This window comes from Ochotona princeps, chromosome 24 (assembly GCF_030435755.1).
Source record: "Ochotona princeps isolate mOchPri1 chromosome 24, mOchPri1.hap1, whole genome shotgun sequence".
Lineage (NCBI taxonomy): Eukaryota > Metazoa > Chordata > Mammalia > Lagomorpha > Ochotonidae > Ochotona > Ochotona princeps.
This window is the reverse complement of record NC_080855.1, coordinates 33,376,909-33,403,442: the sequence shown is the minus strand read 5'-3', so window position 1 is coordinate 33,403,442 and position 26,534 is coordinate 33,376,909. Positions and strand designations below refer to the sequence as shown.

Below are 26,534 nucleotides of genomic sequence, written 5' to 3'. Positions count from 1 at the left end.
AAGAGTTTTGGTTTACACATGTAACACTATATAGTGGTTAATTTACCCAGTGGACTATAAACTCTTTTAAAGTATAAATAAAAACTCATTCATTAAGTAGTATTCAGTAAATTCAGTGTCTAGTGGGTAAACGAATACTATATTAAATTTTAAAAAAGAATGTGGAACTTAGAGGTGAAGAAGCAGAGAAATCTTTCTATAAAAATATGATTAAAACACCTATAAACTCTGAAACAAAGAAAATATATTAAAAATGTATCTATTTTCATTGGAAAGGCAAATTTACAGAAAGAAGGAGAGAAAGAAAGATCTTCCATCTGCTGGCTTACTCCACAAATGGCCACAGAGGCCAGAGCTGAAACAATCTAAAGCCAGGAGCCAGAAGCCTCTTCCAAGTCTCCCACACAGGTACAGGATCCCAAGGCTTTGGGCCGTCCTCCACAGCTTTCCCAAGCCACAGGCAGGGGGCTGGATCGGAAGTGGAGCAGATGGGGCGTGAACTAGCACACATATGGGATGCCAGAGTTTAGAAATGGAAGATCAGCCAACAGAGTCATTCTGCTGGCCCAAAAAACAAAGCAAATATTTAACAGATAAAACAAAACAAAACAAAAACACAATGAACTACAATTAAACAAAAACAAAATAACCTAGAAATATTAAAAAATATATAATTTTAATCATTATCCCAACTGTATTTTTTAATTAACAAAACTATTATAGAATTCAGAGCAGGAAGGAAAAGATGTCTTTCCCAAGTCTTTGGGGAGAAATAATAAGATAGTAACAAAAACACCTTAACTGATTGATACCAGCAGTGATAAATTGGACCAAACAGAAAGCTCCTAAAAAAGTGTTAATTATGTATACAATTTTACTATGTTTCCAAAGCAAACCACAAAGTGGTGATTATTCCATTGATGGTGCCATTTACCTTCTTTCTCTCATTTACCTTCCTACCATTGTCTATAACTACAGTGTCCCGATCCAGCAGAATGACGGGCTTGTGAATGTTGTTGAAGGACTATACCATTGTGATAATACAGGGAAAATCAGTGTGTGTGAAGCGGGGATGGAGAGAGTGGATGGGGAAATCCCTGAGCCTATGGAACTATGTCATGAGATTTAAAAAAAATTTTTTTAATAAAAAATAAAAAAAAAAAAATAGGCAACTGTTAGCATGCTGGATATAGCTAAATACAAATTTGGCATTAACCAGGTTCAGGATGCCTATCAGCTACTGGCTGCTTTTCTCTCAACAGTGTAACATCTGCCTAGGTACAAGGCAACCTAGACAGTTGCCTACAGCTAGGATGCAAATACTTATACCATCACCATGTTGAAAGCATTTAAATGATTTTCCACTTCTATCAGAAAAAAAAAATATATATATATATATATCAATCATCACTCTCCAGCCTCAACTCTTGTCTGTCCCTCAGCTTCTGTCACCTCCTCCCAATACCATTGTCCCACCTATGCATACTCACCCAGTGTGGCATTCTTCAGCCTGAACCATCCCTGACTTGTCAAAGCCTCCACCAGCTTATTTATTCCCACTCAGCCTTCAGCATGCAGCTTCAATGCCATCACTTCCAGCACGAACAGCTCTCTGCCACATATGATACCTGTGGAATGGTTCCTTATTAACACTCAGATGCATCCCTCTTTCACTGCTTCTTGCATCAGATGGTGGCTTGACTAGTTTTTCACTAGACAATGAGCTTATTTAGTATGGACTTGTGAGTAAATTAATTGGCTCTTGATTGTCAATAAGCTGTTTATAGTTAACCCTAGATTCTGTCAGTGAATTTTAACTGTGAGTTCTTAGCAGCTATGCATCTGACTGTATCTTACCTTTTTCTCTATTCCCTGTGGAATAGAACAAGAAGCTACATACGTAATGAGCTCGATCTATACCCACTGAATGACCACACTAAAACTCCTAAAGCTCCAAGGACTAACACCGTCCTGGGATTTTTTAGAATAATGGTCTTTTTTTTTCTGATTCCAATGTTATATGGTTTGACTACATTTAGAAAAAGCAAAAATACAAAGTTAATTTCCTGATTTGTCCTTTGACCCTTGCTCTTCCAATCCACTGAATCAATCTATTTCATGTGCCTCTATCAATTATTCTCACTGATGAATGAGAATCTTTTTTATAATCCTTTACACTGGGCACAACAAGTCGTAAGCTACAGAAACACCAATGCCTATTAAACTGTTAAAGAAATTAACTGTTGTAAAAATTAAAGAAATTAACATTAAAAAAAGATACAGAAACACTTCTGTCCTAGAACAATTTGACATATGAGGAAACTGAGCCTCAAGAGAGTTTAAAAATTTGCTTAATATAGCAAACTGCTGACTAAGGAAGAAGCTATATCATGGTGCTTCCCAGACATTAGATTTGGCAGGAACAAAAACTCACACATGCCAACAGGTAAAGCATTAAATAGATGATTTTAAGAGCATTTGTTATTAATTCTAAGGCTATTGTTGGCATATGGTTTTATAAGTATGCCCAACTTTTGAATTATATTTTCTCTAGGATTATCTTATTATGAACATCTCAAATTGAATTAGAATAATAGAGGACAACTAAAAACATGTATGCACTATGCTTTCTTGGGATAAATGAACAGTGTATGTAACTGATCCTTCTGAAAACTCAGAAGGTATCATCTGGATGAGACTAAGAATGGGGAGCCGACACTGGGGCGCAGCAGGTAAAGCTGCTGCCTATGGTGCCAGCATCCCTTGTAAGTTCCCCAGCTCCCTTTTACTAAACCTGGGAAAGCAACAGGTGATGACCCACATACTGGGCCGCCCGCAACCCATGTGAGAGTTCCAGATGCAGTTCCAGGCTCCTGGCTGTAGCCCAGACCAGCCGTGAGCATCTGGGAAGTGAAACTGTATACAGAAGATTTATTTTTCTCTTTCTCTCTCTTTCTCTGTTACTCTGCCTTTCAAAGAAACAAATCTCTTTTTTTAAATGGAAAGCCAGAGCTTGTCTTGAAGGAAAAATAACTATTCCAGGACAGTTTTTAGAGACAACCAGAGTGGTCCAGCATTTCACATACCACCACAGGCTTGCTTACAATACAGCCTCCAGCAAAACCACTGTCCCAAACCCATGGGGACAGAATTGTTATCTTTATCCCAAGGCTGAGGAGGTATCAAAACCTGCATGTGACATGTGTCCAAGGAGACTTTGAGGGATTCATGCTCTAAGACTTAAAGTTACAACAAGCTTGCCTAAATACATATGTATACATAATAGAAATGGCTGGAAACTTCCCAAATTTAGGAAACTCACACACACACACACACACACACACACACACACACACAGTGGTCATCTGCTTTAAAGCGATACCCTTCAAACAAACAGCAAAAATGATTCAGAAAATCTGGCCACATGGAAGACAAGGAAAAGAAGCAAATGGAAACTATAAAACTGAAAAGTACAATAGCCAAAATAACTAAGTATATTGCAACAACCAAAACCTCCCTGGGTGGTCTCAATAGCAGAACCACAGAGGGAAGAGCCAGTCGATTCGAAACTAGATGTCGAAAAGCAGGAGTTACTCCATCTAACTAACAGGGAAACAAAAAAGAGAAGCGTCTCATGGCCTTTGGAACCGTAACAACAACAACAGCAACAACTCTAACACTCACACCATCACGGAGGTAGAAAGAGAGAACAAAGAGAATGATACTAGAAAATAAGTCTAGGAAATAGCTGGACAAGCCTTGCAGTTCAAGAAAGTTAAGGAAACAAGAGACTTCATAATTAGACTTCTGAGAACAGAGGACAAAAATTCATTAAAGCAGCTGAGAGAAATTATATTGCATATACACCAACAAAATTTCAAAAACAGATTTCTCATATGAAGTCAAGATAGTTTTCAAAGAAATACCAATCCCAAATTCCATAAAAGAAACAGGTGACATAAACTCCTAGAACAAAGGACAAAAAACAACTCCAGTTTAGATTCCAGCCTTGAGAAATTATAAAATGGTATGACAAAGGAGCAATGATTAGTGTTTACTATCAGTGCAATTAAGTATTTTAGATTTATAGACTTCTCCCCCTCTCTAACACCAAAGCTATGGAGGCTCATTTACATACAGGCCTTACTATGTACCTCCTACTTCTTGTCTTTAGTTAAAAAGAAACTGACAAGTCATTGCTCAAAATCCTTCATCAGGGCCCAGCAGCGTGGCCTAGCGGCTAAAGTCCTCGCCTTCAACGCCCCGGGATCCCATATGGGCACCGGTTCTAGTCCCGGCAGCTCCACTTCCCATCCAGCTCCCTGCTTGTGGCCTGGGAAAGTAGTTGAGGACGGCCCAATGCATTGGGACACTGCACCCGCGTGGGAGACCTGGAAGAGGTTCCAGGTTCCCGGCATCGGATCGGCGCGCATCGGCCCGTTGCGGCTCACTTGGGGAGTGAATCATCGGACAGAAGATCTTCTCTGTCTCTCCTCCTCTGTGTATATCTGGCTGTAATAAAATGAATAAATCTTTAAAAAAAAAATCCTTCATCAGCTTGACAGTTCTGTTCTAATTAAAAATCCCAACGTGCAAGAGTCTAAAATCAGAATTATTTGCTTCTAAAATAATAGATGTATATGCCTTAACCATGTGAAATAAAATGTATTGGAATATGTGTCGGGGACAGCCCTGTGGCACAATGGGCAAAGCCATCCGGAACAACAGCTTCAATCCCGAGTGTTCCACATCTGCTCCAGTTCCCTGCTAATGTAACTGGAAAGGAGAGGAAGATGGCCCAACCCTTTGGTCCCTGCACTCAACTGGAAGATTCAGAAGGAACTCCTGTCTCCTGACTTCAGTCTGGCCCAGCCCTGGCCAGTGTGACCATTCGGAGGTGAACCAGCGGGTGGAAGATATCTCTCTCTCTTTCTCTCAGTCTCTTTCAAATAAATGAAAATAAATCTTCCCGAAAAGAAGTTTGAATGAAACTCTGTAGTAACCGTCACAGCTTAATCACCTTAAAAGCCAAGTCTCTGTACAACAAAAATTGTATCTGAACCGAGCAATTTATACAGATTGTGTTATGTGCTTTTTAAGACGTATTTTTTATTTATTGGAAAGTCAGATTCACAGAGAGAACAATCTTCCAGCTGCTGGTTCACTCCCCAAGCAATCGCAACGGCTGGAATTGAACCTATGAAATCATATCCTTCAGGTTAGCTGGGATGGCCAACGCCTGCGGGACACTGCCAAGCAGAGACTAGCAGGGAAGACAAAGGCCTCTTCACCCACTGGGAACCTTTGAAGAAGCTCCAGGAAGGAGAAGGCGGAGGGTCTCCTCGCCCAGAGTGTACTTTTGCCCCAGTGACTCCTTGGACACGCTTCTGTGCTCTAATTAATAGATTAGCCAACAACAAAGCCACGCCACAGATCAAAATAGCTTTGTTAACTTTTCTGGAACTCCCTGACCATATGAGAAATGCAAATCACTAACCAATTAAGTCTTGTGACAGAATCCTAAATTTGAACTACTTTGATTAATCCTAGAGACATAGCCTAAGTTTGAACTACTGTAATTAAACCTGATGATCGTAACTAATCTTTTGTTTAAGTTTAACCTGTCAGAACTAAGTCTGACCTGTTGCTATGCCAAATGTATAAAAACTGAAACTCTGGAAATCAACTTTTGTCAGCAGCGCACAAGAGCACTGTCTGCCCCATTCAGATCAGTCACTTTCCAAGGTCCTTAAAAAGAAAACTTGCGGGCCCGGCAGCGTGGCCTAGCGGCTAAAGTCCTCGCCTTGAACACCCCGGGATCCCATATGGACGCCGGTTCTAATCCCGGCAGCTCCACTTCCCATCCAGCTCCCTGCTTGTGGCCTGGGAAAGCAGTTGAGGACGGCCCAATGCATTGGGACCCTGCACCCGCGTGGGAGACCCGGAAGAGGTTCCAGGTTCCCGGCTTCGGATCGGCGCGCATCGGCCCGTTGCGGTTCACTTGGGGAGTGAATCATCGGACGGAAGATCTTCCTCTCTGTCTCTCCTCCTCTGTGTATATCTGGCTGTAATAAAATGAATAAATCTTAAAAAAAAAAAAAAGAAAACTTGCAGAGCTGATCTGCAGCCAGCAGCCAGGAGCTTCTTCCAGGTCTCTTCCGTGGGTGCACAGTCCCAAGGCTTTGGGCTATCCTCCACTGCATTCTCAGGCCACAAACAGGGAGCTGGATAGGAAGTGAAGTAGCCAGGACACAAACCAGCACCCATATGGGATCCTGGCACATGCCAGGTGAGGATTTAGCAACTAGGCTACAGCGCTGGGCTTCTGCTGTGTGCTTTTTCAAAGATATATATATATATATATATATATATATTTTTTTTTTTTTTTTTTTTAATTGAAAGCCAGATTCGCAGAGAGCAGGAGAGAGAGAACTCTTCCATCCTCTGGTTCACTCCCCAAATAGCCACAATGGCAAAAGCTGAGCTGATCAGAAGCCAGGAGCCAGGAGATTCTTCCAGGTCTTCCACATGGGAGCAGAGGTCCAAGGACCTGAGTCATCCTCTGCTGCTTTCCCAGGCTACAAGCAGGGAGCTGCATCATAAGCAGAGCAGCTGATAAACAAAAACAAACTGGCACCCATATGTGATGCCAGTGCTGCAAGGTGAAGGATTAACCTGTTGAGCCACTGCACTGGTCCCTGTTCTATGTTTTTTAAAACAAAAGAATGACTATGCAAGTTTGAGTAGTGATCTGTTAGTAGCCAAGAGACAGCTGGTCAGCCTGCAAGACCTACAAATCCAAATCACTTTTACATGATTTACCAACTGACCATTCGAACAACTTCTCAAGTTTCGAAAATGCATCAAGTACTGTGCAAAGCAGTAATGAAGAGATAAATAAGGCACTGATCCCCAGCCTCAAGGCAAAAGAAAATGAGAAATAATTTTAATGAAATGTTGTAAATATTTTTTTAAAAGATTTATTCATTTTATTACAGCCAGATATACACAGAGGAGGAAAGACAGAGAGGAAGATCTTCCGTCCGATGATTCACTCCCCAAGTGAGCCGCAACGGGCCAGTGCGCGCCAATCCGAAGCCGGGAACCAGGAACCTCTTCCGGGTCTCCCACACGGGTGCAGGGTCCCAATGCATTGGGCCATCCTCGACTGCTTTCCCAGGCCACAAGCAGGGAGCTGGATGGGAAGTGGAGCTGCTGGGATTAGAACTGGCGCCCATATGGGATCCCGGGGCATTGAAGGCGAGGACTTTAGCCGCTAGGCCAGGCCGCAGGGCCCTGTTGTAAATATTTTAAATAGGTACATGAATAACACAGCAGGGAAGTAAGCAACTAACCCAACCAAGCCCCGTGAGTTAAATTACTCCTCAGGGTTCTGTCACTCTTCTTCTCTCAGCCCAGTTCTCAATCCTAGATGCGCATCACCTGCCCATTGGGGAGCATCACCAGCCCATGGGGAGCATCACCAGCCCATGGGGAGCATCACCAGCCCATGGGGAGCATCACCAGCCCATGGCGAGCATTTTTAAAATAACAAAGACTTGTCCTGGACCAAATGAAACAGAATTTCTGCAGGTGCCAGGATCTTTTCACCCCTATCCTTTAAAGGTATCCCTGATAGTTTTTAAAGTAGTACTGTGTTGAAAATCATCAGAGAAAGCAATCTCATCTATTTCTGAAGAACTTAGATTCTATTCTGGCACAGATCATAAATCTACCTTCAGGCCCAACTACTCGCTTGAGCTATTTCCTTGGGCAGCAAGAAAGTCAACTACTGTAGGCAGTTGACTAGATTGCCTTGTACCTAAGTGAGCGTCACACTGCTGGAAGAAAAGCAGCCAGTAGCTGGCAGCATTGTGGGCTGGGTCTTTGCCAACTCAGTGTTAACTGTACTTGTGTCCAGCAGAGCTGCCTGTTCTTTTTTCTTTAAAGATCCTGGGGGAAGAGGCAGAGCACCTACAGTACCACCATGGTGCATGCCAGCTGGGGCACTCTACTATCATGCGCATGTCGGGGGCTGGGGAAGGCACGCACTGCTAGGAGATGGACACTGGGGATGGGTTTGAATGGAATTTACTGAGGGTTTGTTTGCCATATATAAAATGGTTTCTTTGGGCCGCCATAGATCAGGCCACAGCAGCCAAAGGTAATCATGGGAGTTGAGACGGGATGGATTAGAAGGGGAAATCCAGAGGGCCTTGCTGGGTGAGGCCAAGAAATCCACCTTGCATATGACAGTCTGGGCTGGGGGCGGTCCAGTCAGGCTACGTTGTACCACCCACCAATGCTCACGAAAGCCATGGTTGGGGGCAGGTCAGATGGGAGTCCCTTCAGGTCACCCCAACCAGGCTGCAGAACTCAGTGGCAAGTGTTGGGTTTTGGGGTAGGCCATGCCAGGCTGTGTGGCAGTACCTGCCAACATGTACAGAAACCAGGGATAGGAGCAGGAATCTTTGGGGACAACCCTACTATACTGAAGCACCCCCTGGTACGCATGAAAGCTGGGATTGGAGCAGCCTGAGCCAGGCTAGACCATAGCACCCACTGACAAGTGCTAGAACTGGGAGCAGGTTGGGTTGAGCTGGGACAGGCTGCAGGACCTGCTGTCAAATGTAAGAGTGGGATCTGGGGTTAGACCTGGTAGGGGTCCTCAGGTGTCTTCCAAACTAGGCTGCAGCACCTACCAGTACAAGTAAGAGCAGAGTCTGGAGGTGGACCAGATAGGCCACACCACTAGCTGGTACACACAAGAGCTGGGTCTAGGGGTGGGTTGGGTCAGGCCACTGCATATGAGAGCTGGGTCTGAGGGAGGCTGGTAAGAGTCCTCAGGGGTCTTCCTGACCAGGCCACAGCTCCCACTGGTACAAGTAACAGGTAGGACTGAGAGCTCACAAGCCAGGTCACATCTGCCAGTATGCACAACAGCCAGGTCTGGGAGCAGGTCAGGCGAGGCCACAGTACCTTCCAGTGCACAAGAGTCACGTCTATAGGCAGGACAAGCTGGGCTAGGCTGCAGCACCCACTAGTGTGTGCAAGTCAGGACTGGGAGTAGGCCAGGCTGGGATAGACTGCAGTACCCACTGGCACATGTGAGAGCTGAGTCTGGGGGCTGGCCTGAAAGGGGATCTTAGCATTCTCCCATCAGACCACAGCACCTACCAGCATAAAACAGCACTGGGTCTGAGGATAGGTCAGAACAGGCCATAGCACTCACCAGTGCACACGAGAGCCAGGTCTGGGTGCAGGTCTGGAACGGTGCCTCCAGAGTCTCCCCAACTAGGAGCAGCACTCACTGGCCAGCATGCACCTGCTGGCACATGCAGGGACTAGGTCTGGACATGGGTCCAGATATGGTTCTTAGGGACTGTCCTGACCAGACCACATAACCCGCCAGTGCACACTAGGCTAGGTCTTGGGGTGGACCATGCTAGGCAAGTTTGCTGGTATACAGTGAGAGCCAGGACTCTTAAGAGTTAGCCCAAAGGGTCCACTCTAGCTGATCCCCAACCTCAAGGCACACCACATGGAAGTCTGGTCTGGTCTGGTCTATTCTGGGAGCACACGTTATAGGGCCGTCTCCATTGCTGATTCCATGTGAAGAAAGACAACATACCAGAATGCATATGAAAGACAGACAGCTGGCCTCTCTGAATAGAGAGGATCTTGAATGCCTCTCTAAAAGATGGAGAAGAACAGACAGAACAACACTGCAGGCCAAAATCTTCACCAAGCAACTAAGGCATACCACAACATAGACAGCCATTAAGAAGGGGAAGTAGTATCTCACACCTGGTGTCACAAAGCCAACACCATCTCAGAACAATCCAGACTACTCAAGTATCACCTTCAAGGCATTCTTCCCCCCATCAGGAACCCCAGAACATCAGGGGATCATTTCAGGCCCTTGGCACTCTCACAGTGAGGAGCAGCACAACATCTGCCTCCCACTATCGTCCCCCACCCTCATAGACACAGGAAAGGATGAAGTCTTTTCCCTCACTTCCCAATATCACTTCCCATCTCACCCAAAGAAGTGCATGGGTCTATAATCCCCTCACTTATGTAACAAAAAGTTAAATATGAACTTTAAAATAATAAAAATAAGGGTCTGGTGTGGTTGTCTAGCAGCTAAAGCCCTCACCTTGAAAGCACCAGGATCCCATATGGACATCAGTTCTAATCCTGGCAGTCCCGTTTACCATCCAGCTCCCTGCTTGTGGCTTGGGAAAGCAGTCGAGGATGGCCCAAAGCCTGAGACCCTGCACCCGTATGGAAGACCAGGAAGAGGGGATATAGACATGAATCAAAACACATCCTGACTTCAAAAACTTACCAGTAGAAGAGAGAAAATGGAAGAAGTTATAAAGCACGTAAACTCAACAATTCTAAGTACTTTGGCGGTAGAGATCAAGAGCAAGATGACGTGGGGGAAATGCAGGCTTTACTGCAGGAATTACCACAGGCATGGATAATCTACAAGTGGTTAAGAGGGTGAAGGACATTCCATGGAGAAAGAGAAACACAGAAAACAGGCATTGCTAAATGCTAGGCTCGGGTAACACATGTGATTTCTAATGATTTTATATGGCTACTCCAAAGGCCAGGCATGCACCAAGACAAAAAGCCTGAGATGGAACAAGCCAGGCTTTGCAAGAACTGCCCGAGTTCAAAGCTTTCAAAGGTTACTCATTATCATCAGGACAAAACTGTAGAAAAACACACAAGCTGCATCGCTTACACCTATCAGCCACCCTCATACGCCCTTTCTTCAACCTTTTCAAATCACCAATTCTTTTCCAAATATACTGAGATCCCACATAACTTCATACAAGTCATTTTTGCTTCCCAAAAATGCCTGTTTCTCCTTACTTTTCCTTGCCTAAATTCAGTTCTTGAGACTGGACTAGTTTACTGAACATATGCCATGTGTCTAGCATCTTAATCACACTACACTGAATGGTCTACCAGTGCACATTAACAAGTTCACAAAAAGGCAGGGTTGCAGCACAGTAGGCTGGGCCTCCACTTAGGAAAACTGCATCCTATACTGGAGTCCTCGCCACTCTTCTTCCCATGGAGTTTCCTGCTAATCCATCCTCAGAGGCGGTAGATTATGACCCAAGTTCTTAGATTCCTGTCCCCAGGTAGGAGAACTAAACAGAGTTCCTGGCTTCTAGCTTTGGCCTGGTCCAGCCCTGACAATTGCAGCAATTCTGGAGAGTGAATCAGCAGAGGTGAGGTCTCTCTATACCTCTCTTTCTGTCCTTCAAGTAAACTGAAGTGAATAAACTTTTAGAAAAAAATAGTTTATGAGATTTAAAAATTTGTTTTGGAGCAAAAGTTTTTAAATCGTATATATGAAGGGTCTTCAGAAAGTTCATGAATGGGCCAGCAGACTGCACCACTGCATCAACTTGGACACTGGTTCCAGTCCTGGCTGCTTCACTTTGGATCCAAGTCCCTGCTAATTCACCTGGGAGAGCAATGGAGAACGGCCAAGTCCTTGGGCTGCTTGCCCTATGTGGAAGACCTGGAAGAAGCTCTGGGATTTTGACTTCAGTCTGATTCAGCCCCAGCTGTTGCAGCCATTTGTAAAGTAAACCAGTGGGTGAAAGAAATTTCTCTCTTCCTCTCTGTAACTCAACTTTTCAAATAAATAAACAATAACTTTTGCATCATGAAAGGCCCAGCATTAAGACCATATCCATGCCGCAGGAAGTTTAGTAGAGACCTGGTCATCACTGGTCAGAATGTTTTAAGGAAACAAGTGTCACAATCAGGCCGAAATTTCAGAAATGGAATCAGTCCCACAAATGATATGAAGAATGGGCCAGAGTGCAGGTTCCTGAGGCAAAGAAGCCATGAGGCAATGCTGTTTTCATAAAATAAGGAAAAAAGAAAAATAAAATAACAACAAAAATAATGAAGATCTGAATCAATCTTCTGAAAATAAGAACATAAAGAATTATTTAAGATAGTTATGCTAGGGTCCAGCGGCGTGGCCTAGCGGCTAAAGTCCTTGCCTTGAACGCCCCGGCATCCCATATGGATGCCGGATCTAGTCCCGGCAGCTCCACTTCCCATCCAGCTCCCTGCTTGTGACCTGGGAAAGCAGTCGAGGACGGCCCAAGGCTTTGGGACACTGCACCCGCGTGGGAGACCTGGAAGAGGTTCCTGGTTCCCGGCATCCGATCAGCACAGCACCAACCGTTGCAGCTCACTTGGGGAGTGAATCATCGGACGGGAGATCTTCCTCTCTGTCTCTCCTCCTCTCTGTATATCTGACTTTGTAATAAAATAAATAAATATTTTTTTAAAAAAAGATAGTTATGCTAGATCTATGATAGGCTTAATGTGAGGAGGAAAAAATGATTCTGAAGTTTTAGGATAAACATCTTGTTAGTTTTTTGGTTTTGTTGTATATTTGTTTGGAAAGTCAGATAGATACACAGAGAAGAAGAGACAGAGAGGAAGATCTTCCGTCCGATGATTCACTCCCCAAGTGAGCGCAACGGCAGGAGCTATACCAATCCAGGAGCCTGGAACTTCTTCCAGGTCTCCCATGTGGGTGCAGGGTCCCGAGGCTTTGGGCTGTCCTCGACTGCTTTCCCAGGTCACAAGCAGGGAGCTGGATGGGAAGTGGAGCTGCCGCTGAGATTAGAACTGGCGCCTATATGGGATCCTGGGGCATATGCCAGGCAAGGACTCCAGCTGCTAGACTACTGCGCTAGACCCTACGATAAATATCTTAAAATAGTAGAACATGTATATATGTGCTTGCAATGGGCATGGGTAGAGAGAAGATGAAGGAAAACAGCCATTTTTGAAGTACCAAGTATCTAATTACAGTTATCCAATACAGATGGAAATCAGGACCTGACGTTCGACAGGAATAGGACAGAAAATACATCTTTGAAAGCCATAAATAAAGGTGTTATTTGATGCCATGGAAGGAATAATCACATCCAGGCCAGTGTTACAGCGGTTTGTCATGCTAGCATCCCATATTAGACCAGTAGTTCTAGTCCAGGCAGCTCATGCACTGGATACTGCTAATGTACCTGGCAAAGCAACGGATGACAGGGTACACACCTAGATCCCTGCCACCCATGTGGGACACCCAGAGGGCGTCTGGGCTCCTGACTTTGGCCTGGACCAGCCCTAGCCCGCGCGGCCATTTGGAAAGTGAACCAGCAGATGGAAAAATTCTCACTGGTTCTCTCTCCCGGTCTGTGTCACTCTTCCTGTCAAATAAATAAATATTTAGTTAAAAAAAAAAAGTCACAGGAAATCAGAGAGAACAGACAAAAGAACAAAAATGAAAACCTAGAGAGTGGTACGTCAATCTGAGAAGGGGAAAAAAACAAAAGACAGGCAAGAAAAGCAGCAGAGACAGATTTTTGTTTAGTTTGTGATAAATGGTGGAAACCTAGGCCCGTAAACATGCATGACAACGGACAGGGAGAGCCTGATTAAGGCAGACGTCTCCCCGAGACAGAGACCAGAAATGACATCAGTCCAGGCACAAAAATGACAGGTCCCAAGGAACTCAAGGGCTGATGGCCAACAAGCTATTCTGTGAAGTAAGAGACAGAATCAGCAAAGAGAAGGCAGCAGCAGGACAGAGGGGTACAGAAGAAAAGTAAAGCTATCTTCATACAAGCAGAGCAAACGGAGCTGAACACAGAAATTCAGAACAGCTCCCAGTACCTCAGTTTTCCCCCAGCCTTCCCGGACCGATTCATCCAGACTTGAGCCAAATGTGGCAAGAACAGCACAAGCCATAACAATGCTTTTATCATTTGAAAAAAAGTCACATTCATTTTCCTTTTTTAATTCAAAGAAGAAGAAGAAGGAGAGTGGCTATCGCTTTGGTAGCCAGAGTGTTGGAGCCGGGAAGAGTGGACAGTTCCGCTCACACTCTTGAGAACTTGTTCAGACTTTTTACTCCTATGCATATCTGGCCCCTGCAGTAGTAGGCTGACTTCAACAAAACCCACCTAGGATCCCTCCTGGCTGTTCGAGGATCAAAATTTACCGCCGCTCCCCGGACTACCCAGCTAACAGATAAAAAAAAACGAACAACACTAACACACAATGCTTCCCTAAAAGAAAGGCTCTGTCAACACTAGGTTGGGGCAGGGGGGGGAAGTAATTAAACTGCAAAGCTCACTGAATAGCAGCAGCCCAACAATCCTTTGAAGGGCAATTTGCATAAAGCAACACAGAACACAAAGATAGTGCAGTTCCACTTCTTCTAGATACATACAGTAAGTAATTGACAATGAGAGCCCTCCTGTCATCTTCTGAATCCCCCCATTCCTCCCCAACTCTTCAACCACAGGACTTCTCTCTAACTCCGTCTGGGTACAAAAGGCTACCACGGTGAGCACCGACTACGCGCCTGGCCTACTATGTGCTAGGCTGTGGGCAAGGCACTTCAGAGGCGCTGCTTATCCAAGGACTGAGGCATCACCAGTGATGGCATCCAGGAGGGTAAGAGTAACGAAAGAGTTAGGAAGGTGGTTGATGAAAGTGAGGGGAGAAGGGGCGACTTAGGAAGGACCGGAGACTCCTGGTGGGGGGGCAGATGGCTGAAATGCCCAAGGCATAAAGCTTAGGAGTGGGAGGGTGGCAAGGGGAGCTACTCAAAGCGAAACCCAGGGGGAGAGGTGAGGGCAAAAGCGATCCCGGAGCACGGGGGTCTCCTCGTGGGACGCAGCCGCGAAGGATGCGATTCCCAGCGCCACGAGAGGGAGAGGAGCAGAGGAGGGAGGCCGACCACGACCCGACCGGGGCGAGGCGAATCCGGATCCGAGGAAGGAGTGCGGACCCCGGGGCCGAACGGGCCAGAACCTGGGGCGCAGGCGCTGGGGGGGTGGCGGGTTGGACAACCGCCCCGGGAAGCCAGCGGGCAGAGGATGGCAGGATGCAGTCGGCGAGGACGGGAAGCCGGGTAGGCGGCGGCGGCGGCGACAGGGCAGGGTGGCCGGGATGACGCTCCGGGAGCAGTCCGCCTTACCTGGCACGGGTGAAGAGCCGCCGCGCCGCCTCGCCGGCATCCTGCGTTCAGCCGCTTGGCCCACCGCCCTAGGTGAGGGCCATGCCGCCCGCCCTCACCGCCCAGCGCTAGGCTTGCCGCTGCCAGCCGGGCCCGGCCCCGCCGCGCAGCGAAGCCGCCACCCGCGCCCGCGGCCGCCTCAGCAGCGACTCCCGCCGTCCCCGCCTCAGCGCCGGCCGCCTGCCTCGGGGGCAGCTGCGGGATCACACGCGCGCTGTGATTGGCCGACGGACGCTCGGGGCGGCGATGTGTCGGCCTCTCGGATTCGTGGGTTGTGGGGAGAGAGGCGTGGCTGGGGAATTCATCGCGGGGGTCCAGCAGGCGTCCGGCGGCGGGGGTCTGACGTCGCGGCCGGGCCTACGCCCCCCTCGGCCCTGTCCGGGCGCGCTTCCGGAGAGGGGTAAGTCTTGGCAGGCGCCACCTGCCTTGCCAGGGCGAGGTGTTGCCGGGGCAACCGTACGCGTGGCCCCGCTGGGGAGGAGCGGGCTGCAAGTGGCCAGCCTCACCTCCCCGGGAAGGCCCGGACGTGGGTTTCTCAGCAGGCTGCACCCGTGAGAACCTGGGACCGCACACACACACACACAGAAAAATAAGCTTTTCCAGGAAACTCCCGCCTCTGCCTGTCCACACTGCCTCAAGCCCCGGGACTCGTAGGAGAGCAAATTTCCTCTCTTGGGAAACTCTGAAATGCAAACAGCATATTCCACATCCATCCGGCACGAAACTATAAATGAGTGATAGTAACCTTGTCCAGACAATGGGACTAGGGAAGCAACTACTTGAAAAGAAGAAGAAGAAGAAGAGAAAACTATGAAAGAGGAAAAGGCAAAGAAAAAGCTGGGGACTGGAATTTCACAACTGGAAATTAATCATTTACTTTTCCGCTGCCTTCCTGAAGGGGCATCCACGTCAGGTTTGGTGGAAGTCATGAGTTCAACTCTGCCAACATGGAATGGACAAAAAGCCAGACTCAGGAATTAATCCCACAGCTGGGTTGAAAATTTCTGTCTGGGGCCTCAGGGTGGCCTAGCGGCTGAAGTCTTCACCTTGAACACGGGATCCCATCTGGGCGCAGGTTCTAATCCCGGCAGCTCCACTTCCCATCTAGCTCCCTGCTTGTGGCCTGGGAAAGCAGTCGAGGATGGCCCAATGCATTGGGACACTGCACCCACGTGGGAGACCTGGAAGGGCTCCTGGCTCCTGGCTCCGGATTGGCTCAGCTCCGGCCATTGGGGCCACTTAGGGAGTGAACCATCCGACAGTAGATCTTCCTCTCTCTCTCTCCTCCTCTCTATATATCTGACTTTGTAATAAAAATAAATAATAAAATATTTGGGAAAAAAAGAGAAATTTGTGTCTGACCATCTTGGCACCAGATTTGTTCCCTGTAGAGTGGGGGCTGATAGGCACTTTAGAGACTGGCTATAATGATCAAAAGAGGCTTTTTTTTCTCCTGCTCCCCGCCCAAAGCTTGGCTTCTAAGCTTGGACACTCTGTTGGTGGCTCAGTGTCTTTCTGGGCTGCTGAGGAGTCACCACAGACTCCAGCGCTCCTCTGCCCGAGAACCAAGCCCCTGAGAAGGTGTCCTTACACTGCTGTGGATCCTCACCAGACAGCAACAACGCAAGTTGGATCCCTCCATCTTCCTGGAAGTCTACGGCAGACAGTTCTGATGTGTTAGAAAGGTTGACGAAGGATCTTTGTAAGCTGACACTTGAACCTACTGTGCGAAGATTTCCAAGTCCATACACTGTGAAGAGTTTGGCATTGTTAACCTATACACACAAAATGAAGACACACACGGCTGCGCGGAGAGAAGGCAGGCCAAGCTGATAAGGCATAGGAAATCTCAGCTTAAAAGAGAGGGCAAAAGGGGCCCGGCGGCGTGGCGTAGCGGCTAAAGTCCTCGCCTTGAATGCGCAGGTTCTAATCCCGGAAGCTCCACTTCCCAAAGCAGTTGAGGACGGCCCAAAGCTTTGGGACACTGCACCCGCGTGAGAGACCAGGAAGATCGTCCTCTATGTATATCTGACTTTGTAATAAAAAATAAATAAATCTTTTTAAAAAAGAGAGAAAAAAAAATTTTTTTTAATTTAAAAAAAGAGAGAGAGGGCAAAGACAGCGGTCTTAACGGAGTGCAGAGTGACTCAAGCGAGGCATTCCGACGTGGCTGCAAGCACTGCCTATATCCTAATTGGGATCCTTTGGAGGATGCAAAGCCAGGAATGGGTTCTAACAAAGAGTTGATTTAGGCATAATCCTTGTTTTACTAATTTTGCCAGTAATTTTATGTAGTACCCAAACTGTTCCATGCTAAGGTAGACTTGTATAGCAATCGTTTTGATAATGTAGGACTTTGGTAGGGGACGCTGGCATCCTAAGCAGCAGCCTACCGTGCTATGCCACAAGCTGAAAGGGATTTCCACTGAAATTAGCTGTGCTGTCTTCCTAGTCTGACACCAGTAATTTATGGAATTGGTAGTTAATGATTTCTGATACGTTTCATTCTTTTTGTCTTTGATATGACTGAGAGAAGAAGCACCAATAAGTTTCTCAAATATTCCCATGTTTTAAAAGGCTAAGGTCAATGAGATGAAGTTACTGTACAGGAAGAATTATTGTCCACAGTAACTTGTAGGAAAGGAATAAAATGAAAACATTGGATATTTTGTCTGCATAATTTGGGAAAACAGATACTCTGGTTTTCAAATGTCTGGATTGAAATAAAAAATTGTGATGTGCAAAAAAAAAAAATTTCAAAAGAGGTCCAGCGTTACTCTTCAAAGTCACAGTAGTCAAAAAAAAAATTAAAAATCCAGATGTCCTTAACTGATTAATGGAAAATCAAAGTGTAGTCTCTCCATGTGAGGGACTATTATTCAGCTACCAAAAAAGAATAAAGAACTGATACATGTTACAACATAGATGAACCTTGAAGATAGGATGCTTGGGGCCAGGAATGAAGCTAGAGCTGGCCACATCAGAGTGCTACTTTGAATCCCACTAATGTGCTTTAGAAGGCAGCAAAAGATGGCCCAGGCACTTGGGCCCTTGCTATCCATGTGGAAGTCCCAGATGGAGTTCCTGGCTTCTGACTTTGGCCTGACCCAGACCTACCGGTTTTGAACATTTGGGGAATGAACTAGATAATGGAAGATATCTCTGTGTGTTCCCCCGCACCTCCACCCCCATCGCCCATTTCACACACACACACACACACACACATACTGCTTTTCAAATAAATAAATCTTTATGCTCAGTAAGAGTAGATAGTGTATTATCCCATTTATGAAAAATGCCCAGAACACGCAAAGCCATGAAGACAGAAATGTTGGTAGATTCTTTGGGCTGGAGGAATTAAAGAATGGGAAGTGATGATAAAAATGTTCTAAAATTGATTCATTGTAGTGGTGATGTTGCGCAGTTCCATGATTACATTAAAAATAATTGAATTATGTGCTTCAAGTAGATGATTTGTAAAGTATATGAGTGGCAGTTCAAGAAAGCTCAGAAAGCTTCAAGTCCAAGGTAAAGTGTGTGGTATATCTAACATTGGTTTTACCTTTAGTCACTTGGCCAAATCTTGTCAGCAGTCTGACCGAAGGAAATATAAAGAAATATTCACTATGATCATTCTCTTTAGAGATTTTAAACCAAATGAAGTTTTTACCCAAACTGCAGATGGAAGGCAGAGTGAATTCTACAAAACTCTGCCGAATGAGCAGAGTTAGCAGGCAGTAGAGCAGAAAGGAAGAAAGGAGGGCAAGACCCCCCTGTAAGGTTACTATAGTTCCCAGGGCGGTCCTCAACATCACGTCACCAATCCCTTAACGGTTACACCCTTCTACTTCCTCTACTTCAGACCTCTTAGGGAAGAGAGTGCAGTGTGTGATCTGAGCACATACTGCCAGCCTCTCTGCACAGAGCAGAACTGCAGATCCCTGAGGTGATCTCCCTTGCTGCCCAGAAAAAAAAAAAAAAAAAAAAAAAAAACTTTCACCTACCTTTCACACCTGGAGGAAAAAATGGAGTATCCAGAAAAGAAGGCTGACGCTTAGCCTCCTCCTGCACAGAAAAAGGCCTGAACAAACTCCAAGTGTGGGAATTCACTGAGAGCAAGAGGCATCACTGCTGCACAGAACAAACCTAACTTGTGGCAGAGTGCGTCAGTTGGCATCAGTGGCGTCAGTGGCAGAGATGGCATCAGTTGACCCTGGAGCCAGCTCTGGCTGGCATTGGCTAATGTCACAGCCAGAGGCAAGGAACAGCTTGATCTGAAGCAAAGATCAGGGTCATTTGGAACCAAAGTTTTCCTGATTTCTAAATATGGCCCCAAACCAAACAGCCTACGTACTAATTAGAGAAAAAAAAAAGATTCAGCCAAAATACAGTTAGGTAGGAGTGATTAGTTCTAGTGTTCTACAGCTTTGCAGGGTGACAATAGCCTACAAAAATTTATGACATATGTCAAAATAGCTTCAAGAGCCTGATGTTCCCAACACATGGAAATGATCAATGTTTGAGAAGAGGGAAATGCTCATGACTGATTTAATCATCATGATTATGTACATGTATCCAGTTATACTGTACTCACATAGATGTGCGCAAATCGTCTGTGTCGATTAGAAAGAAAAAGGGCAAAAAGAACAAAAAAGATTTCAAAATACATTCCTAAATGAAAAGGTCAAATTTTAAAAGCATGTATATACTTCTTTTTTTTTTTTAGAAAAGTTACTTTTCTAATTTTTAGAAAATTGCTTTTAGAAAAGTACACAGACACACACACACACAAATGTTTGGAATTTTCAGTCTCTAGAAGGAGGCGTGGTACCCTAGCTAACAGGGATTGTAAGGATTTGCACCAGGAGTCAGAACAAGATTACTTTTCACTGTATGTTTTCACCTTTTCTGAAATGGTTTTGTGAAGTGCTCAGATCTATCTATCTGAAATGAGCAAATACTTTTTTTAAAGAAAATAACTCCTGCAATATTCCCTTTTCATGCCTAAATGAGCATCTAACTCACACAATATGTTTATATCTTGGTATAACTTCAAAACTGTCATATTTGGGTGTTTGTCACTGTGGCTTAGATGCCCCTTGGGACACCTACATTCCATTGCCAAGTGCCTGGGTTCCAGAGTCCTAGTTCCACTTCCGATACCAACTTCCTGCTAATGCACACCCTTGGGTGCAGCAGAGGATGAATCAAGTACATATACAACACCCTGACTCAGTTCCTGGCTCCTAGACTCAGCCTGACCCAGCTCTAGCCATGGAAGCCATATAGGGAATAAACCAGCAAAATGAAGATACTCTTCTGTCTGTCTGTCTGTCTCTCTCTCTCTCTCTTCTTTCAAATAAATAACATATAGCAGTAGCAAGCCTTGCTGTGTATCTGTTTTTCCTCCCCACAACCTTACCTCTTCCAGGTAATCCGCTCAGGTTCAGATAAGCTCACCTGAGAGGTAGGCAGCTTCACACCTGTTCAACAAGCAATTCAAAGGACTCAAGGAGAGAAAGGAAATAAACAGCAGCTTGCTGGCACCCCAGTGAGAGCCAGAAAGCCTCTTTCCTCCTCACCAGCCAAACTCTGCACACCTTCCACCTGGAAGATTCATCTCCAGGGGAGACAGCCTGGCCGAAGCTAAGTGAGGACCACTTATCACAGCCATCTCACTCCTGGAAGGAAAGTCTCCATGCAACAACCCCCCACCACCGGAAAGGACAGGCTTTGAAGAGAACTGAAAAGGTAGCATTGCTCTTTAGCACCCCTCTGATTCAGGAAGGCCGGGGTCGGGGGGGGGGGGGGGGGGGGTGGGCGGAGGGGAACGGGTGGGCGATGTTGGAACTGCTTTTCCATTGGGAGAAAGGTAAAAAAAAAAAAAAAAACGCGTCAGATTTCTTTTCGTAGCCTCTAGATTCCAGAAGCTGTCTGGAAAGAGGATGGTGGTAGAGGTAGAAGGCAGGCAGGCCCTCAGAAAGGGACCCTCAGAAAGGGAAAATTGATCATGCCAGATCTGACCTTTTTAATTCCGTGTCCCAGCCCAAAAGAGTTGAAAATGAGGACTCAGGAGCAAGGGATTTGGAAATAGAAAATGGAGACTGAGAGGCCCCCTTTTGCAACTTAATGTTGAAGGGGCAGAGAAGGTTCAGAGGCTGGCTATGGGAGCACCGGGAGAAGTGAGGTTAAAAGGGAGGTCCCAAGGGTAAGGGTAGAGATGGGGACAACAGGAGATAACCAAGTGTATGTGACCCTCCATGCAAAGCCTGGCACTGGGTTGTACGGAGGGATGGGTAATAAATGGATATCTGACAGCACAAGCAGCAGCTATCCATCCAAGCCAGCAGGGCAGGACAGAGAAGGACAGAGAAGGACAGAGAAGGACCCAGGAAAAAGAACAGCAGAAACACTTACCTGCGAGCAGCAACCAGGAGCCAATGAGCTGCAGGGGACACCTTCCAGTTCTCCAGCAGCTTGTGGGACAGAAGCATTCAGAACAAAAAGAAAATGGTGAGACAATTTAAAGAAGAAAATGAGCCTACTTGCTCACTGTCCCCACTCCTAGATCCTGGAAAACTGGCCAGGTCAGGCCCTTCAGCCACATCAGCATTTTCAAATGAAAATCCAGCCCAGCCTATGAGCAGGCATTTTCCAAATGGCTACAGAATCCCCTGCACCTTCCAAAAATACCTCTTCATACTATTCCTGCCAGAGAAGGAGGGCCCCATGCCCGGATGCCTGGAACTGCCCAACGGGGCTTCCTGAGCCCTGGAGCTGCTGCCACGTGCTCTGCGGACCTCACGTACAGGAAATGCCCGCTGCTCCCCTGGCAACCCAGCTAAACCAGCTGCTGGTGCTGAGCCTCAGACTGGGGGGCAAAGCACTGTATAGTTTTGCTTCCAGCCCTGGAGATTGCAAGACTTCCAGGAGCTGTTTCCAACCCTGGGATGTGTGGGAACTACCTGGGCAGCCACTCTGTGGCCAAAAGCAGGCTCCTGGTGCTTTTGTGAGGCAGGAGCTCTGGAGGGAAGCCCTGCTTTGAGACGGGGCTGGGGACAGAAAGGAAAAGCAGCTCCAGAGACTGAGGGATCCTTCTGTTTCTCAGCCTAGGGGCAATTATCTGGGTTGTTTTCTTTGTGAGCACTCATCCACTTATGTACACATAGTGCTTTCAGTGTGTGTTTGTTAGACTTCACTTAAAAACAAAACCAAATGAGGCAAGTATTTGGCTTGGTGGTTAAGAAGTCACTTGAGACACCTGTAGCTCATGTCAGAGTGCCTGGGTTTGAGTCCCTGCCCTGCTGCTTCCTACTAATGCACACCCTGAGAAGGTCATGGCTCAAGTTCTTAGCTATCTGCAAACCACATGATAGACCTGGATTGAGTCCCCAGTTCCTTGGTTTCGACGGCCCAATCCTAGACATTGCAGGTGTTTAGGAAGTAAACCAGTGGACGGGAGAGTCTTTCTCTTTTTCATTCCTTGCTTCTACATTTTCTTCCTCACTTCTTCACTCTTTCTTCCCCTACCTCTCAAATAGAATAAATAATGCCTGAAGAACCAAAATTAAAATCATCTTCCAGATCATTCTACTGCCCAGACAGGCTTGAGAACCACTGAGTCAGGAAAGGATGAGGACTTTGCTTAGTGTAAAGAGGCAGGCGTGCGTGTGCAGAGTGCTTCTGAATGTGGCTGGAATAGGAGAGATGCTCCAGGAAGGGGAGAGGTCTGAATGGTACATGTCCAGATAGCAACTAACCCTTCTCTGTACGTGGATGCTGGCCGGAAACACCAGTGTAGACAGCTGCCAGTGACCTCTCTTCTGCTGATCAGAACTGGATTAAGCCTCTGATTCAAACCTGGTTCAAACCTGGTTCAAACCTGGTTCAAAGCCAAAGCCTGTTGCTTTAGTGTTTCCCTCCCTGGTTAAAAAATGTGGTGAACCCACAGGCTTCTTGCCTCCCTTCTGGGTCCCATTACTAGGGCAGCAACTCTTCAAAGCATAGACCAGTGGGGCATCATACGTTCAGGCGCTGCCCGCGGTGCCAGTATCCCATATGGGCAAAGGTTCAAGTCTCAGCTGTTCCACTTCTGATTCAGTTCCCTCCTAATGGCCTGGGAAAACAGCAGAGGATAGCTCAAGTATTTAGGCCCCTGCACTCATGTGGGAACTCCAGATGAAGCTCCTGGGTCCCAGCTCCTGGCTTTGGCCTGGTCTAACCCAGACATTGCAGCCATTTGGGGAAAGAAACAACAGATGAAGTGTGATCTCTCTCTCTCTCTCTACCTCCCTCCCTCTCACACTGCTTTTAAAATTCATGAAACAAACCTTAAAAACAAAACAAAACATAGACCACTCTTGCAGGATCCAATGGGACCCAGCAGGGGAACTGGCTAACGTCTGCAGCGGGTACTATTCTAGGTGCTGAGAACACAACAGTGAGTGAGATAGCCCCTGCTACTAGGCTTTCTTTATTGATTTTTTACACATGTTTTTGAGAAGCACAGAGGCAATAAAAGAGAGATCTTCTGTCTTCTGGTTCATTCCCCGAGTACCTACAACAATCAGGTCTGGACCAGGCCAAAGCTGGGAGCTCAGAACACCATCCAGGTTTCCCATGTGGGTGGCAGGGACTCAACCACTTGAGCTGAAGGGGAACATTTGGGATTGGAAGGACAAAAGGATTTACTTTGCTTTTTCTTTGCTTTCTGTATTTTGCTTGCGGTAGAGGACAGTGAATAGCTGAACGAACATTTCATGATTAAGTTTAGATAGAGCCTGGGAGCCTGAGAGATAAGGGGCACCTGCAACTAGCCTCCGCCCCTAATTGCGTGGCCCCCTCCCTGTTTATATTTATGGTTTCCTCCTCCCTGTGTATGTTTATGGTTTTGCCCTCCCTGTTTGTGGTTATGGTTTTAGCCTTTGCTTTCCTGTTTATGGTTTTATGGTTTTAGCCTTGGTTTAGCCTTTAAAAAGAATGCTATACCATGACTCGGGGTCGGTGCCTTCCCTCCTGTGTGAGGAACTGGCCCTGGCCCCAGCGTGCTGATAACCGAATAAAGCCTCTTGCTTTTGCATCAAGCTTCGTCTTCAGCAGTCATTGGGGAAACCCACTCTCTCGAGACAGATGATAAGGTTTTCCCTGTTGGGGTGCTTTACAGAGCCATCACCGTTACCTCCCAGGAACTGCAAGACGCCGGAGGTGGGTATGGAAACTGATACAGGATGCAGGTGCCCTAACCAGTGCTTACTCATGAGCCTGGATGTTCTTCCTGCTCTTACATTTGAACAAGGAGCCTAACATTCTGTTACATTTAAAGGGGACAGGAATATGTTACTCCAAAATACACCACTGAGGCATTAGGGTTATTTAGAGCGAGCAGTAATTAAGAAATAACCAACACTGGCACTGCCTGTTCTCTTTCTCCCTAAAATCAGGTCATCAATTTTCTTAGATTTGCAATGGTATCCACCTCTCCCATAACAGGAAGAAGTGGCCAACTTGGAGACAACTCCATCACATGAGACCAACAAACCTAAGCTAAAAAAAAAACAAACAGACAAAAACCAAAACAACAACAACAAAACCTTCCATTTACCTTCTCCCATATCATTACAGTAATTAGAAGCCCATAATCTCCCTTTCTTTTCTCCCACTAAGGCTTTTACCACTTAGCAAGCTGGTTATTTCCTTTGTTGGGCTACTCTGTGCATGACAAAACTTTTCTGCTGCTAATCCATCTTTAAGACCACATTCAGAACCTAAGAAGGATGACAGAAGAGTGTTTGCTGCCCTCGATTTGAGCTTCGCTCAGGGCAAACGTGGCCTCCGCTTCTGTTTCTTTGTTCTCTGGCATCCTGCCATCTGCTATGCACTCCTCAACCCAGCTCTGCCAGATGAAAACTCAAGCGAGCTCACTGCACATAGCAAATGACAGCTCCTGTGCAGAGGGTCCTGATTCTGTGACTCTTACGACTTTTCCTTAGATTTAGGTCTTTTAAAAAAGGAGTTATTTATTTGAAAGGCTGAAGAACAAAGAGGGAGAGACTGGAGTGTCTTCCAGTAGCAGTAGCAGAGGCTGGCCCAGGCCGAATTCTGGAGCCAGGAACTCCATGCAGGTTTCCATGCGAGAGACAAAAATTCATTATTTGGATTATTATCCAATGACTCCTGAGAACATTAGCAGGAAGCTAGATTTCAAGCACCCAAACCAGACTGCAGTACGGGACATGTGCGTAGCAGGCAATAAATTGGCTCACTTTGCCACAATGCTGACTACTAATTTATGTTTTTTTCAAAAAACATTTCTCCTATTCTACTGTGTATCTTTGTGTATTCGTCTGGGGCTCTACTCTTGGTCCCATCCTGGTAGAAGTTGCTTGGCTACAGGACAGTCATTTTACTCATTGCTTGTTCCTCCACAGAACCAGACACTATCCCAGGCCTGTACTAGATGTTGAAACACTGGTTCACATGGACTAGATGGAAGAATGACACAACATTTCCCTTAAGCAGTTTACTTTGTTGTACCACTCTGTAATCTAGAGACAAAAAGCTGTATTGTATTTTTTTTTTTTAAGATCTGTATATTGGAAAGGCAGATTTAAAGACACAGAAAAGATTGTCCATCCACTGACTCACTCCCCAGGTGGCTGGAACTGAGCCAATCCCAAGCCAGGAGCCAGGAGCTTCTTCCAGGTCTCCTACGTGGGTGCACAGTTCCAAGGCTTTGGGCTGTCTTCTGTTACTTTCCCACATCACAAGTAGGGAACTGGATGGTGTTGGGTCTGGAATTTATCCCACCCTTGAACAGAGGAATTCCACACAAGGAAAAGCAAAAGCAAAGGAACTTTATTGCTAGCGTGCTAGGGTCCAAGTCTCATCCAACGCAGTGGAGTCTTGCCAAGTACCCCAACCATACATTTCACGTAGTTCATATAGGGTTTTGGCTGCAGTTCTGGGAATGGGCCATTGATTCTACACACAGGCATTGACAAGATTGTAATTAGTCAGTTTCTGTTGCCCGTGACCACACTGGTGGTCGGTCTCTCTTATCTGTGCCCACCCCAGTGGTCAGCTTCTATTGCCATGACCACCTGATGATTAGGGACCCTTCAAGTCTCCTCTGATTGGTTGGCTCTGTCAAGGGTGTGTGGCGACCCACTTCGGGGAAGTGAGTACCTCAATTCTAGGGACTGAAATTTAGGCCTCGCCTGTGTCTGAGGCCTGTCATGGCTTTACCTTGGTTCCCCTTGTAGCAGCAAAGCTCTCATTACAGAAGCCAAACTTAGCTTTATTTCCTTTATTGCAAGACATTCATTTATTATTGAACTATTTCTTAATACTACTCCCTAATGCCATTTCTTGTTGCTATCATTCTAGTACTATTTACCTACTGCTTAACACACTATTTTCTTGATTCATCTATCATTCAGCACTCTTTAGTACTAAG

General features: G+C 46.1%; 1 protein-coding gene across 2 annotated transcripts in view; it reads right to left on the bottom strand.

The window, feature by feature from the left end:
- Positions 1–15,262, bottom strand: part of TPST1 (tyrosylprotein sulfotransferase 1) — a 119,012-nt gene extending 103,750 nt beyond the window's left edge. The window contains exon 1 of one of the 2 annotated variants that reach the window (XM_058680567.1): positions 15,041–15,262. The gene's annotated coding sequence lies outside the window, so the exon portion shown is untranslated. Of the gene's footprint in view, positions 1–1,490; positions 1,522–15,040 lie in introns of those variants that run through there. The other variant, XM_058680568.1, reaches the window with a different exon arrangement.
- Positions 15,263–26,534: the final 11,272 nt, after the last annotated feature.